Source organism: Miniopterus natalensis, chromosome 4, assembly GCF_054644295.1.
Source record: "Miniopterus natalensis isolate mMinNat1 chromosome 4, mMinNat1.hap1, whole genome shotgun sequence".
In the NCBI taxonomy this organism is placed as follows: Eukaryota; Metazoa; Chordata; class Mammalia; order Chiroptera; family Miniopteridae; genus Miniopterus; species Miniopterus natalensis.
In genome coordinates, this window is record NC_142084.1 from 34432510 (window position 1) to 34447092 (window position 14583).

At 37.5% G+C, this 14583-nt stretch overlaps 1 pseudogene; it reads right to left on the reverse strand.

The window, feature by feature from the left end:
• Nucleotides 1-12501: 12501 nt before the first annotated feature.
• LOC148093250 (disintegrin and metalloproteinase domain-containing protein 25-like) lies at nt 12502-14298 on the reverse strand (annotated as a pseudogene).
• Nucleotides 14299-14583: the final 285 nt, after the last annotated feature.

The window sequence follows — 14583 nt, forward strand, 5'->3', positions numbered from 1 at the left end:
ATTTTGTCTAAACTTCAGCTGGATTCCTACTGCCTACCTATATAGTAGCTCACTTTCTACCACGCTCCCTATAGGTGGACCAGCCTCTATCTACTTAGAAAGTCCTGCTTCTTCCTGGCGTTCAGGCAACCGCTGTCCTGGGACCCCAGATTTCTGATGGTTTCAAGAGAGGTACTAACTGATGTTATCCTGTTCTCTTTTGTTTTAAAGTGGGGATATTCTTTCCAGTTTTCTACATCCTGGACAAAAACCATCTAGGCAATTTGATCATTTGATCTTCTCCCCAACTGCCCCCGTAATCCCTGCCCAGTTTGAATGGCTTTTGAGCTAAATTAGGATTTGATCTGTAATTCCTATTAAAATGACTCTTCATCTCTTTCTTAATCAATACAGTACTAAATAGCCCCATGACAACTTTCACTTAAAATAACTTGAAGTGGCTTTATATATAATAGGGATTTTTAAAAATATGCAAAGAATTATGTGTTTTTATTCAATTTTATATATATGCTGTTTTGCATGGGAACATAATACAAATAAGAAGAATCACAAATACCAGGTTCTATTCATTCGAAAGGTAGAAAATAATCCTGTGTCGACACTGTAATTTTTACTTCATAATATTTTTATGTAACTGTAGTTTGAAAAGGTATGGCTAAGCCGAAATACTCTTCTGATGTGTTACAAAATGATTAAGTCTTTACAACAGAGACAGATATTTTGCACATCTGATGTAAAGAATCCAGCACAACACTTCTGACACAATATTTTGATTTCACTTATTGCTCTTATCAACCATTTCCTTTATTGAATCAATTCAAGACTATTATGTGGCCCCACATTACCTAATCATTCTTATTTCTCACAACTCCTCTCTGAATATTCACAATTTCACTCAAAACATTTTTTTTTCCCTTTGAAACCCAAATACATCCTTATAATTTCAATTGCCACGCTCTATGTTTTCTCCCTCACCTATCGTGATTCTTTGCCTCTTTATTGTTCCTAATATTTTCTTTCAGGATTTACCCGAACTGTTACCTATTCCATGAATCTTTCCCTGATTATTCCATTCCACATTCTTTTCTGTTCCCTAAGGCAGAGTAACACATTACTGTTCATAGTTCTTGGTTTCTAATGAGTGATCTAACTTGGCATTCTTTCCTCCGATTGTTGAGGTGTTCATCTTGTCTCCTCATGCAGAATGAGAGGTTCTTGGAGAGAAGGCAATGCATACATTTTCATTAAACAATGTAATTCTCTAAAATAACTGGCACTGTGCTCAGCACCATTTATGAGCCCATAATTAACCGACCATTGCTGGTTAATTATGTGGTGAAACTTCATTTTAATTAATTGTTAAATGAAAAAAATAAATCTGTGCTTGTGCACCTAATAAGTTCAGTCACTGTAAAAATCAAAGTCATTTCAGCAAAAAAAAAAAAAAAAACACAAAAAACTAATTTGGAATAGTGTATTTATAAAACTCATATCATTTTCTGAATCATTACATGTTTGTTTTCAATCACTAATTTAGTGACATTGAAATAACCATCATTACTAAATAGGAAAAAAAATATCTCATGACTATTCTGTCACTATATTACAATTCTTCAGCTCATTGAACTATATACATTAGAAATAAAGTTCAAATATCAAATGCTCTAGAGGCCAATGGACTATAACAAGGCATTAAAGTAATCTAAGCAAACTCAATTTTTTTGAACAGTGAGTCACTGATTTTTTAATTGATTACAAAAATTACATTTAAGACACATTTTGATATGTACTTGAATACCAAATCAGATATTATTTTGTCCTAAATTTTACTTAATATTTCATTAAACCCAATTCTCTCTCTATATTTGCATATTTACATCATTAATTGAATTTGCCTTTTTATTTATTTATTTTTAATTTACCTTTATTGTTGAAAGTATTACAGATGTCTCCTTTTTTCTCCCATTAATCATGTCCACCCTGTATCCGCCCCACCCCCAGGCTTTCCCCATACCAATGTCTGTGTCCATAGGTTATGCATATGAGCATATAAGTTCTTTGATTAATCTCTCCCCACCCACTCCCCCATCCTCACCTTCCCTCTGAGATCCCTCAGTCTGTTCCATGTTTCTATGTCTCTGGGTCCATTTTGTTCATCAGTTTATTTTGTTCATTAGATTCCACATATGAGTGAAATCATGTTGTACTTGTCTTTCTCTGCCTGGCTTATTTCACTTAGCATAATATTCTCCAGTTCCATCCATGCTGTCCCAAAGGGTAAGAGATCCTTCTTTTTCACAGCTGCGTAGTATTCCATGGTGTAAATGTCCCACAGCTTTTTTATCCGCTCTTCTACTAATGGGCACTTGGGCTGTTTCCAGATCTTAGCTATTGTAAATTGTGCTGCTATGAACATAGGGGTGCATAAGTTCTTTCTGATTGGTGCTTTGGATTTCTTAGGATATATTCCTAGAAGTGGGATCGCTGGGTCAAATGGCAGTACAATTTTTAGTTTTTTGAGGAAACTCCATACTATTTTCCACAGTGGCCGCATTAGTCTGCATTCCCACCAACAGTGTACTAGGGTTCCCTTTTCTCCATAACTTCACCAACACTTATCTTTGGTTGATTTATTGTAGATAGCCATTCTGATAAGTGTGAGGTGATACCACATTGTGTTTTTCATTTGCATTTCTCTGATGATTCGTGATGTTGAGCATCTTTTCATATGTCTATTGGCCATCTGTGTGTCCTCTTTGGACAAGTGTGTATTCAGATCCTTTGCCCACTTTTTAATTTGTTCTTTGAGTGTTGTTTTTTTTAATTTTTTTTGGTGTTCAGTTGTCTGAGTTATTTAAAAATTCTGGATACTTACCCCTCTTCGGATATATCATCGACTAATATATTCTCTCATTCAGTGGGTTGTCTTTCATTTTGTTGATGGTTTCTTTTGCTGTGCAAAAATTTTTTAGTTTGATGTAGACTCATTTGTTTATATTTTCTTTTGCTTCCCTTTCCCAAGGAGATATAACAAAAAAATATTGCTAAAAGAAATGTCAGAGATAGTTACTACAATATTATTGACTATATTCCCTATGCCTTAAGAATCATTACTTTTTGAAACAGGCAATAAAATATGAGAAAGCCACATTCAAGTTGGTGATGTCGAAAGAACCTTAGTAGTCACAGCTCTGAATGGCAGGCAGGAGAAATGGTTAAGAGCGTCAGCTCCATCCTCAGAAAAATTTTAGTTTCAGTCTTGGCTTCCTGCCTAACAGCTGTGTTATCAGTGGTAAATTATTTAACCTTCCTAAAACCAATCTCGTTATGTGTAAAACTGGTATAGAAATGAACACTGTGCTAGTACTATTTTTGTAAATTCACTTGTTAAATAGTCAGGGATTTGGGAGCAAGTGTTTAAGCCACTGGTGGGTTGAAATGGACCATGTTGGAGGTTTATGCATCTTGAAAGTTGGAGAATAATACAAGTAGGGGTTTCTGCCCCCCCCCCCCTTTTTCAGAGAGCTGATTTGTGAGCATGCTGGATATAACACACGCCATTTGAGGTTGTGGTTATGTGCATCAAGGTCCTGGCACATGGTAAGCACATAATCACTTTCAGCACTGCTAGATTCTTCTGAAAGGCAGTGTGAAGTCTGCCCGGAGTGGAGTGAACCAGGTACTGTTACACAATGTGGACGCAAGTTGATGTGTGCATATGAATTTGGCAACATTGATAGCTAGGAACCTTCATAAATCTTGACTTAGTAATTCTATGTCTTGAAATCTGTCCTAAGACAATATTCAGAATTTCAGGAATTTACCAGGTAATTTATAATAGTTAAAAGCTGCTCATTAAAAAAATACCACACACAGACAAATATCCAATAGTTAAATTATAAGTCCTTGCAAACAAGGACTATGTCATATCTCTACTATATTTCTAGCAATTAAATGATGAATATTCAATTAATAGTTTTTGAATGAAAGAAATAATAAAGGAGAAAATGATTAGTCAATATTATACCTGTAACATATACCTATTAACAACTATATTTTAAATCATAGTTAATTAAATCAGAAAATATTCATGATTAAGTATTAATTTTTAAAAAACAAGATAGATAATTGTGGGGACCCTATAACCTGAAGCTAGTACAAAAATATGAAACAAATTCAACCAAAAATTACTCTCTGGCTTACAAATATGTATGCACGTACACACACGGACAAACACGCATGCACGCCATGTACACTGAGCAAGAACAAAAGAAAAAGAGAGAGACTAAGATCAATTAAGAAGAAATAATATCACAACTTTTAAAATGACTTTAAATGGGGATGGGACTAAAGTGATTTTTACTTTCTTCTCTTCTTGATTCTATAGACTTTTTCCAAAATCTCCATAATGACTATGTGTTTCTTTGATTGAAAAAAAAGGCATACACATTACAAAGCTTAAATGTAAAAGCACATGTTTTAATAACTCATAAAAATCTCCAATGGATAAAAGTATATCAGACATTTAAATATAAATGCATTGTTTGCTAAATTAAAAATAAAATTGATGGACAACGAGTAAGCACAAATAGACACGACTGAGAGCAGTGTGAAAACTTTGTTAAGAAAACAAGAAATGCCTGTCTTCCCAAACTTGCCTATTGCTCCCTCTTTCCTCCCTTCTCTCTTTCCTTTCTTCTTGCAAAGTGTAGCATTGAAACAAAAATCCCATCTAACACTTTTGAAATGACATTGATCTTAAAGGCTGAAATTTTGGAGACATAACTTTCAAAGCATAATTTTTATCCTCAAAGTAATGCACAGATACTACCTGGTTTGCAGCTTCTGAAGAAAATATGCCGTTTTTGTAATCAGTCGTCTCTATTTTATCGAACTCTATTTAAAAACATCCTTTTGGCAGGCCCACTTGGGCTACCTATCTCTGTACCTCAAGATCCTCAAGGTCCACTCTGGTTCTGGGCACCTCACTGCCAGCCCGCTCACCAGGGGCATCCTCCACTTGTGCCAGGAGGAGGCTGCCTGGCCTCCAGATAGCTGGCCGATCGATTCCTGCAGGCCTTGAGGGGACTCATCCGGTACTGAGAGGCCGGAGTCCTGCAAAGGGCCTCAAACCCCAGGTTGAACTTACTTGCAAAGCTCACCCCTGAAGAAAGAGACGAACTGGGGTACACTCTCTACTGCTCATTGTCTGAGCTGAGGTTCTGCTGCAGACATAGGACAAGTGAAGGCCAAAGTGGGTGTTGGGCCCCGGATTCTCCGTCAGAAACACTAGGCTGTCTAGTTGGTGCCTCACAGGGTCCCTAGGTGCCATCTGTCTTGCTGGGTGGAAGAGGGCAAGATTCTGCCCCTTCCCCTTTAATCTCTGGGGAAAGATGCCGTGTATTGCATTCCCGGCCATTCTGCCTTCCTACTCAGCAACTCCCACCTTTCCTAAGGAATGGCGTCTGGTCCTCCCTCTCCAGCTGGGATTTTTTTTTACACCATCTAGGTTACCAAACCATATAGTTAGCCTAATGCTTAAAAAGTAGGCTCATCATCTTGAAAACCTAATCAATTCCAAAACGTATTTTGTTTTTTCCTAGTTGTCTCTTCCTAAAAAAATGAGTTCGGGACAACAGTATTTTTCCTTATACACTTGGTTGTGACTTTTTTTTCAAAGAAAGAAAAATTAGGGGAAAAAATCTTTCTAAAATCCTGTTAGGCTGATCATTTGTATTAGCACTGATAGTACCAGAAAGAGATACCCAAATCCATGATTACACATGATGTGCAATCATGAAGTATAACATTAAATGTTAGCTTGTTATCAACAACTTACATTTCATACTAATTCACTGATCAGTATTTGATGGTCAACTTTAGTACGGTTTTCCCCTCCTTAACCTGCTGTAATCCTTTACTCTTGAATATTTCATAGCTGAATACCCAATTCCTGTCTTCTGCATAACCTATTTCCTTCAATTTTCCTCTTCTAATTTCCTCAGTAACTGTTTAATCATATTTGTTCTCAGAGAGCTAGTGTTCTTCACGTTTCTCACCCATTGATGCTCTGAAGAAAGACATGGGGATAGGTTTTGGCACTGCTGCAAGGTTCTGAAAATCGGGTGCTGTCTCTGTATTTACATTTTCCCAGTAAGTAAGAGGGGGTTATTTTCTTGACTACAAGTTATTTGAAAAGATCATTTCCTTTTCCTGTGTGTTTATTAATATGAAATAATGTGAACGTTGAGATATGAAAGTACATTTTATCAGATGCACTGCAAATGAGATGTAGTGCATAGCTTGGTTTGATAGAATGATACTGAACATATTGGACCGTAGGAAGATTCAAGCATGTGCATAGATGACGGGATGCATTTGTAATTTGATGTTACGAAGAGAAATAATAGTGTTTTGAAAGCTCAAATAATGATTTTAAATATGGCCACACTTCAGTGTAAACAACAGATAGTCTAGACAAAACAATATTTTGTCTCATTGAATATTTTGCTAATATAAATATTGTACTAATACCAATGGTATTAGTAATCCAACATGCATTTTATTTCATATATATATAATCTTCCATAAAATATTATTCACTGGTTTAATTATTTTTCTCTTAGTTTTCTTCAAAACGATTTCCAGTGATGCAAAAGTGCAGCAGCTGGGTAGAGTTATTTGGCTGGCTGACTTAGCTGCCTTCTGTTAATTTCATGTTATTGTGCAAACAATATTTAAAATACCATAGCTAACTCTAGACATGATTAACTATGTGGAAATTCCACAAACATAACAAACTTGACTTACCTAAGTGGAAATGTTCCTTTGTTTTTTAAAAATATAATCTGGCCAGTTATTAGCATTCTAAACATTTGACAGCGGGAGGTTCTGTCAGTTTGAATGGACCGAAATCCTCACATTCCAGATTATATCGGAATATAATCTCCAGAGAAGGGGACCATTTTTTATGTCTCAGCTCCTTGTCTTTTTCTTTTTCTTACCTCCTATCCCATCAGGATACCTATTAGAGAAATTCTCTCAGGATATACTGATCCCACAGTGACATCCTATTGGGTTCAAATCTAACATATAACCCTGACAGGCAGGAAGAGGGAGCGTGATTGCTGCACGAGAGGTAGTGACAGGAAGAAATCACAGTATTGGAGGAGCTCCTTAGGGAGCCTGTCAGCCTGCATTTCAATGGAGACCTTGACCAAGGAAGCAGTGGTCTCATTCCCTGAAAAGCCCGTGGCAGGCTTCTTCCGAGGTCACAGGCATCGCCATTGCTCTGGGTATCTTTGTAAAACATTTTGTCTAGTCTTCTATTGAGGCTCTGAAACTTTGGGATATGTTCACTACACTCTGTTTCAATGAAAAATAAAAGATGAGTAGAAATGTTTAAATGAAGCAATGTTAGCAGCAATAGTTTTTCTTATGTTTGGCCAAATATAATCCCTGACAACCCCATTCTTTAGTATTTATTTAAATATGAAAACTAATTAGTATTAACTCAGGCAGAAATTTTCCATGTCAAATCTCTGGCTATATCTGCTGTAAAACTGCATAAAAAAAATGATGAACTGCCAATTAGTTAGGAAAAAAAAGATAGATATCTTCAAGTATCTCAGTTTAATGAGACCTTCTGTCTTATAAAACTTTGTCACTAAGAAAGAAAACTTAGTGGACAGCTATTTATTTAGGCATAAAAGGGAAGCAAGCAATTGGGAGCTAAATAATTTTGTACTTTAAAGAATACTTACACTGACAAAAGAAAATGATTATAATTACTGTGAAATACTGGAACTGAATTAAGGTTAGCATCCTCAATGTTCTGACTAAATGGGTATGTCTTAGGGCATTATAGTGTCTGAAAAATATTAGTGGCAGGTAAAAGGCAAGGGAGAACTTGTAAAACAGAAATAAATGGGTTAAACAATGTGTCTAAGCATTTAAAAGAAATCAAATTGGAAAATATATGTAGGGGAAAGTGGGGGTGGAGGGAAGAAAACTCATTCAGAAAGCATGGATTTTCTAAGCCATCCTTGTGTGAAGGACAAGATTCTACAGGATCCCTGTTAGTATTTAATGAGTCATTTATATCTTAAAGATCTTTCCTTATCTCTTGATCACATCTCTTGTTTCCATCAGTTTTGTAATTTAGGTGAGACCTCCTATTCAATGAATGAGGTCACATAATTTTTTGAGACAGCCTAGGCACTAAAAACAAGCTCATTTATCTTCAAGGCCCTATGCATTTTTTATATATCTTTATTGATTTCAGAGAGAGGAAAGGAGAGGGAGAGAGAGAGATAGAAACATCAATGATGAGTCATTGATGGGCTGCCTCCTGCATGTCCCCGACGGGGGATGGAGCCCGCAACCCGGGCATGTGCCCTGACCAGGAATCGAACCTCGATCTCCTGGGTCATAGGTCGATGCTCAACTGCTGAGCCACGTCGGCTGGGCGGCGCTATGCATTTTTAACCACACTACACTACACAGATATCTTCCATGTCCTGTCCTTTTCTGGAAATAGAATGGTTCCCCTGTCCCCAGTTCAATGAGCACTGCTATTTCCTCTTTAAGCATCAAAGCATCCAGGGCTGCTAGCTCATTCCCAATTGAGACAGTGCAGAAAAGTCTTCACTCATCTCCAGACTTATGTAAGCATATTGCTCAGCAATCTACAAACAACTGAGCAGATGCTATTTCTTCTGAGCAGAATGCAAAGAGGGGAAAGGCCAACTAATGTGCTGCTTCCTAGTTTCCTATGATGCTGTTGTGAAACATTTGCCTAATGTCCTGAGGTGGAACAGTGTTGACGCAAATAATTTCCCTCTTCTATTTAGAAATGATTGTGTCTACTATATATATATATTTAAAAGATGTAATAGAAAACAAACAAGCAAAAAAAAACATACAATGGTCTTGGAGAAGTTTGGGTAAACATTTTTGTTGTAACTGTAAACTTTTTTTTAAAAATCCTCACCTGAGGATACTTTTCCATTGCTTTGCAGAGAGATTGGAAGGGGGAGAGAAATATCAATATATCTACACATCAATCGGTTGCCTCCCACACATGGTCCAATTGAGCCTGCAATCAAGGTAGGTGCCCTTGACCGAAATCAACCCCGAGACCCTTCAGTCCAAAGGCTGATGCTCTAACCACTGAGCAAAAACATCTAGGGCTGTTACTGTAAACTTAAAGCCCATGAGATAGCTTACAGAACTGATATTCTGGTTTACTGAAAAGTACTTATCACATAAATTACCAACTTTCAAAAAATACTTTGAAACTTCCTAAGAAATGCTTATCACTATTTTTTAATGAACTCAATTTTATCTTTGTTTGGTAAATCCCAAGAAACCTGAGGATTCTGCAGTGTACTGACAGCACCCTTATCAATATTATACATTGTTAAAATACAACTTCTGGCTCTTTTAATTATCTATTTATTTGGGTTCTGGATTAAGTGTAGTTTTGTGTTTTTTTCTTTTTAAATAAAACTCTGCGTTTTTATTTGTACATTCAGTCAGTTTACATTTACTGCCCTATTTTCAAATTATAGAGTTCTATTACTCTGGAGGACCAATGATCTCTTTTAGCTTATTCTCCTGAATTTAGGGTACATTTCAAATAACTAGGTGCACAGGGAATGCTGCCCCTGGGTAGATCACCAACTCAGACAGTTCTCTTAAAATGCTTTCAGTAAGTACAATTTTCAATGTTTATCTTTGAAATAATATGGCGTTGAATATTAATGAAGATGAGTGTTCACTGAAGCTATCTCAAAATCATTAACATTCATAAGACAAAAATAAAATTAAGATTAAAGAAAAAATTATGATAAAAGTAAGTGCTCTAACTTCTGATGTTTTCAGAAAAAAAAGAAACTCATTTTTATTTTCAAATGTTTGATAGCATCAATTTAAAGTAAACTTGCCTTAGATCTCGGTATAAATATTCACTTGATTGTTCTAACTGATCAAGGCAAAGTCACTAAAGTAACTGTTTGTGAGTTATACTTGATCCTATAACTTGCATGAGTACTAGGTCCACAATTGTCTTATTTACTTCCCTCTCCTTGACATTAGCCCAGGTATTGGTGATTCTTAAATCTCTCACTTAACATGTTTAGAAATATACCAAGTGCTAAAACGGACAAAATATCCATCTAGTTCAATTAAACATATATTTTGGCATGAACCATATATTTGAGTAAAAGTGAGATTGCATTCTTCCCTCCCCTCCCCTCTCCTTTCCCTTTCTCTCTTTCTTTCTTTCTTCTTTCTTTCTTTCTTTCTTCCTTTCTTTCCTTTCTTTCCTTTTTCTTTTCTTTCTTTCTTTCTTTCTTTCTTTCTTTCTTTCTTTCTTTCTTTCTTTCTTTCTTTCTTTCTTTCTTTCTTTCTTTCTTTCTTTCTTTCTTTCTTTCTTTCTTTCTTTCTTTCTTTCTTTCTTTCTTTCTTTCTTTCTTTCTTTCTTTTCTTTCTTTCTTTCTTTCTTTCTTTCTTTTCTTTCTTTCTTTTTCTTTCTCTTTCTTTTCTTTCTCTCTCTCTCTCCCCTCTCTTTCTCTTTCTCTCTCCTCCCTCCCTCCCCCCTCCCTCCCTCCCTTCCTTCCACCAGGCCAAGCATGACTGCTCTAACCCTTCCTGTTATTTTGGTTTAGAAAGAAATAATGCCGGTAAGGTAAGACAAAGGGTCAGAGCAGTCATGTTTGGCCTCGCATCACCCAGAAAATGTTTTCAGATGGTCTTATAGAAACAGAGGCATGGATGCATGGAACAGAGTGACAGCTGTCAGAGGGGAGGGGGGACTGGATGAAAGAAGATGAAGAGATCAGCTAAAGAACATAGATGCATAAGCCACTGACAGGCAACAGCGTGGTGATGGACAGAGGAAGGGGGGCAGGGGCTGGGTGGAGGGGGCAAAGGGGGGGGAAACGAGGGCATCTGTAATAGTGTCAACAATAAATATAAAATTTAAAAAATCTTAGAAAAAAGGTCTTATTTTCAAAATTTACATTTTCATACTATCTAAACTTTCCTACACTTCATATTATTTACTTTAAAACTTTGTATTTAAGTATATTATGCATACTTCCTGTGCCCTCCAAGAATGTCTTATATATCCTACATGGAATTATAAGAATCTTCTTTATCTTACTTAAAAGTGAAGTTATTAAGAAGAGTGGCAAGTATCAATTTCTCTCTTTTCAGATTTTGAAGTCGTTTTATATCATTTAAATTATGTCCCCGATAAGGTAAAGGTCGGGGGTGTGAAAAAGTCCAAAGCTTCTGATGTCAAACTCCTTCCCGTGTTTCTTGTTATACTAAGATAATACTGGAACAGTGAGATCAGTCACAAAAAGGAAGAGTACACCATTGAGGTAACCATGGCTTACTCACAAGGAGATACAGCTATGGCTCCTAGGACTGGAGAGCAAAGGGAAGAGGTGTGGTGATTGGAACCCATGACTTTGGGATAAGTCCCCTGGATCTAGGACTCCAACCTTTGGACAGAAGGTTAGCCAGCCTGGCATTGGCACCTCCGGGATTTGGTGGAGGGCTGAAAGATCTGGCACTCTAAGCCCGGAGGTTAACATGCTTGGTAGCTGTGCCGTTAGGTATCTCTGAGACTGATGGTACTGTTGAATCTGGGAGTTAAAAATATATATATAATATGCAGACAGAAAGGTCTCTTGATGCTGAGATGAAAGCTGTTAATGAGGCAACACTGTCTTAAACACCAATTAAAAAATTCTCCCAGTTTCCAATCTCCCTACAGTTCTTTCTGTTGACAGAAAGTAATAGACTAGGACCAGCAAATAAATATGACGTGTAACTTCCTGTTACACACACACACACACACACACACACACACACACACACACACACACACACACCAGTGAACTGTGGCTTTGCTCAGAACACCCAAAGAGACTAATTTCATGAAAAATAAACACTAAAATTGCTTGAAATAATGGAAAGTAGAAATATGGTAGAGATTGGCATAATTTGCTAACTATATATTGGCTAATGTTTATGATCTCAAATAATGAAAAATCCCTGGGGATTTTCCACCAATGGTTTATGACACACGCTGCAACAATTTCTACTACCAGCACACTAACAGTTAATACACATGGAAGAGTGTTAGGGTTTGGGAGTCTAAATTTTTGGCACTTCTGTCTTCTAAGATGAGGTTGGAACATTTTCCTTTTCTTCCACAGGTTCGTTCTGGAACATTATGCTCTCAGGTAAAGGTGGAACCTTCTGCTCTTTCTTTTATTTATTTATGTTTTGTATATGTGTGTGTGTTTCACACAAAGGAAAATAACCATAATAATAATATCAAAAGAGGACTCAAAATAGTAGCAGGCAACTCTTCTCTTGTGCTTTTCTGGCTCTATTATCCTAGAGGGGCAGGCCGCTGTTCATACCATCTCTGCTGCTTTTTTCAGGAGGTAGGGAGGTCCCCACGCATGGTTTCAATGACAGTTACTCACAGTTATTCCTGTTGTTACAGATCCCGTTTGTATTGCAGGTGTCAGACGGACAATTACTTAGAAGTGACACAGAGACACAAATCCTTTCAGTGCAGGCATGTCCTGAACCACACTTCGTACCATCTTTCACATCACCAACGTCAGGGACACGCATCCCCAGCAGGCGACGCCACTGAAGTGAGTGCAATGCAGGGTAGAATGCTTTCTCGGGTGGGGGATTTCCATCATGCTCGCACACTGAACCCCCCGCACAGAATGCCGGAGGCGCTGCACTGTACACAGGTATGCAACATGGAACCACGTTTCCCAAAACTATCCCATAGGGCATTCATTTTCCTGTGGTAACTCTGATTTGCAACCCTGGCCTTCTTGCCAAAAATGTTCTTACATGGTTCATCATGGACAATGCACTTCTTTTCATAGCAGGAGCCACCAACGCTGGCTTTGCATGGGTACCCCATGTGCACATACGCATCTTCTGGACAATCATAGGATGTCCCATCGCACCACTCTGGGAAATCACATTTTCCTCTTGTCTACACATGCTGCCTGTGGGTAAGATCTGGCAGCATTTGCAACAAAGACCCAATTAGACCCAAGTAGTCCCAGGTTTCAGGGTGCAGTTTGACTGACAACACGGATCTTTGCTCCACAAATCGCCACAGTCACACTCTTCCCCTTGTTCTAAAACACGGTTTCCACAGCATGTTGGAATGATGATTGCCTTTTTACTTACTAAAGAGAAGAAACATCCTAGCCTTCAACTAATGCTCCACATGTGAGAAAAACTGCAGTTGCTGAATTTAGTTCCATTCATTTGGTATGGATTCATTATGCACATAACTTTCCACATGAACATCCTGGAGCAATTATGACCAATAGTATATGCCAAAATCCTTGGCAAACATTGTGAGTTGGGGTCCACAAAACTAGTAATTCCACAATTCAATTTATCGCTGCATGCCTCCGTAGGGTAGTCTGTGCCATGACACCCATATAATTTTTTAAAAATAAGTTGTGCAGTTTCATGGGGTACACAGGTGTTAAAACACTCTTTTCCAAATGCAAAATGCCTTAAAGAATTCAGGCTTATTAACTCAAGGAGGTTTTGTTCAGTCAAGATCTCCTTTCCAACTAAAATCACATTAATAGTCATTGTCTTATATATATGCTCTACTGTATTGACAATTAAGCTCATTCTCAACTGCATGGTTGTGACATTACTTTCCAAGTAAACATATAGCCCATTGTATGTCACAAATGCCAATTCAAGTGCCCCGTTGTGGGCCCACCACCCACCCTCATGCCCACTTTACATCAAAGTGGGATTATCACTCTCTTGAAACTTCAATTGTCATGCTGTTTCTTCACCTGATAATGCACATCTCATGGTGCTGTTTCTTCACCTGATAATGCACATCTCATGGGTGGAAATTGTGTTTCTTGAGTGTTAATTTTATATACCAGATATTCGAATGTGGTAGAAAGCCTTTTGGGCTCTCTTTCATAAATAATGTCACTTACCTGTAATGTTCCTTGAAAGTGCTCAAAATAGGTTCTGAGGGTGACCATGGATTCTGGGTGCCACTCCACATAACCCTGACAGTAGCAGTTATTCTGGACAAAAGGCTGGTCCTCAAGGAGAGCACCCTGGTCTGTGTAGGACTAGGTGAACACTGGGAGGTGTCTGGACAGGAAAATCTTATTGGGTTTCATGTGGACTTGTCTGGCCCCCAAAATTCATGCCTTAAGAGAGCCAGCCTTGAGGCTTCATGCCAATGTCAGTGCAATAGAGCAAAAGACGACAGGGCAGGAAACATCACTGTTCTGAGAGATCACACAGTATTGGCTTAACTTTTTCTGACTTGTTTCACTTAGCATCTTGCCCTCAAGGTCTATATTGTCACAAATGGCAACATTTCATTCTTTTTTATGGCTAAATAATATTCTTATATCTTGAAAATATATACACCAGGGAATAGACATATAACAGAAATGTATCTGGAACAAAGTAGTCTATTAATAATTTAAATATATACATTGAATTTTATATAACTTCTATGCCCAAATATAG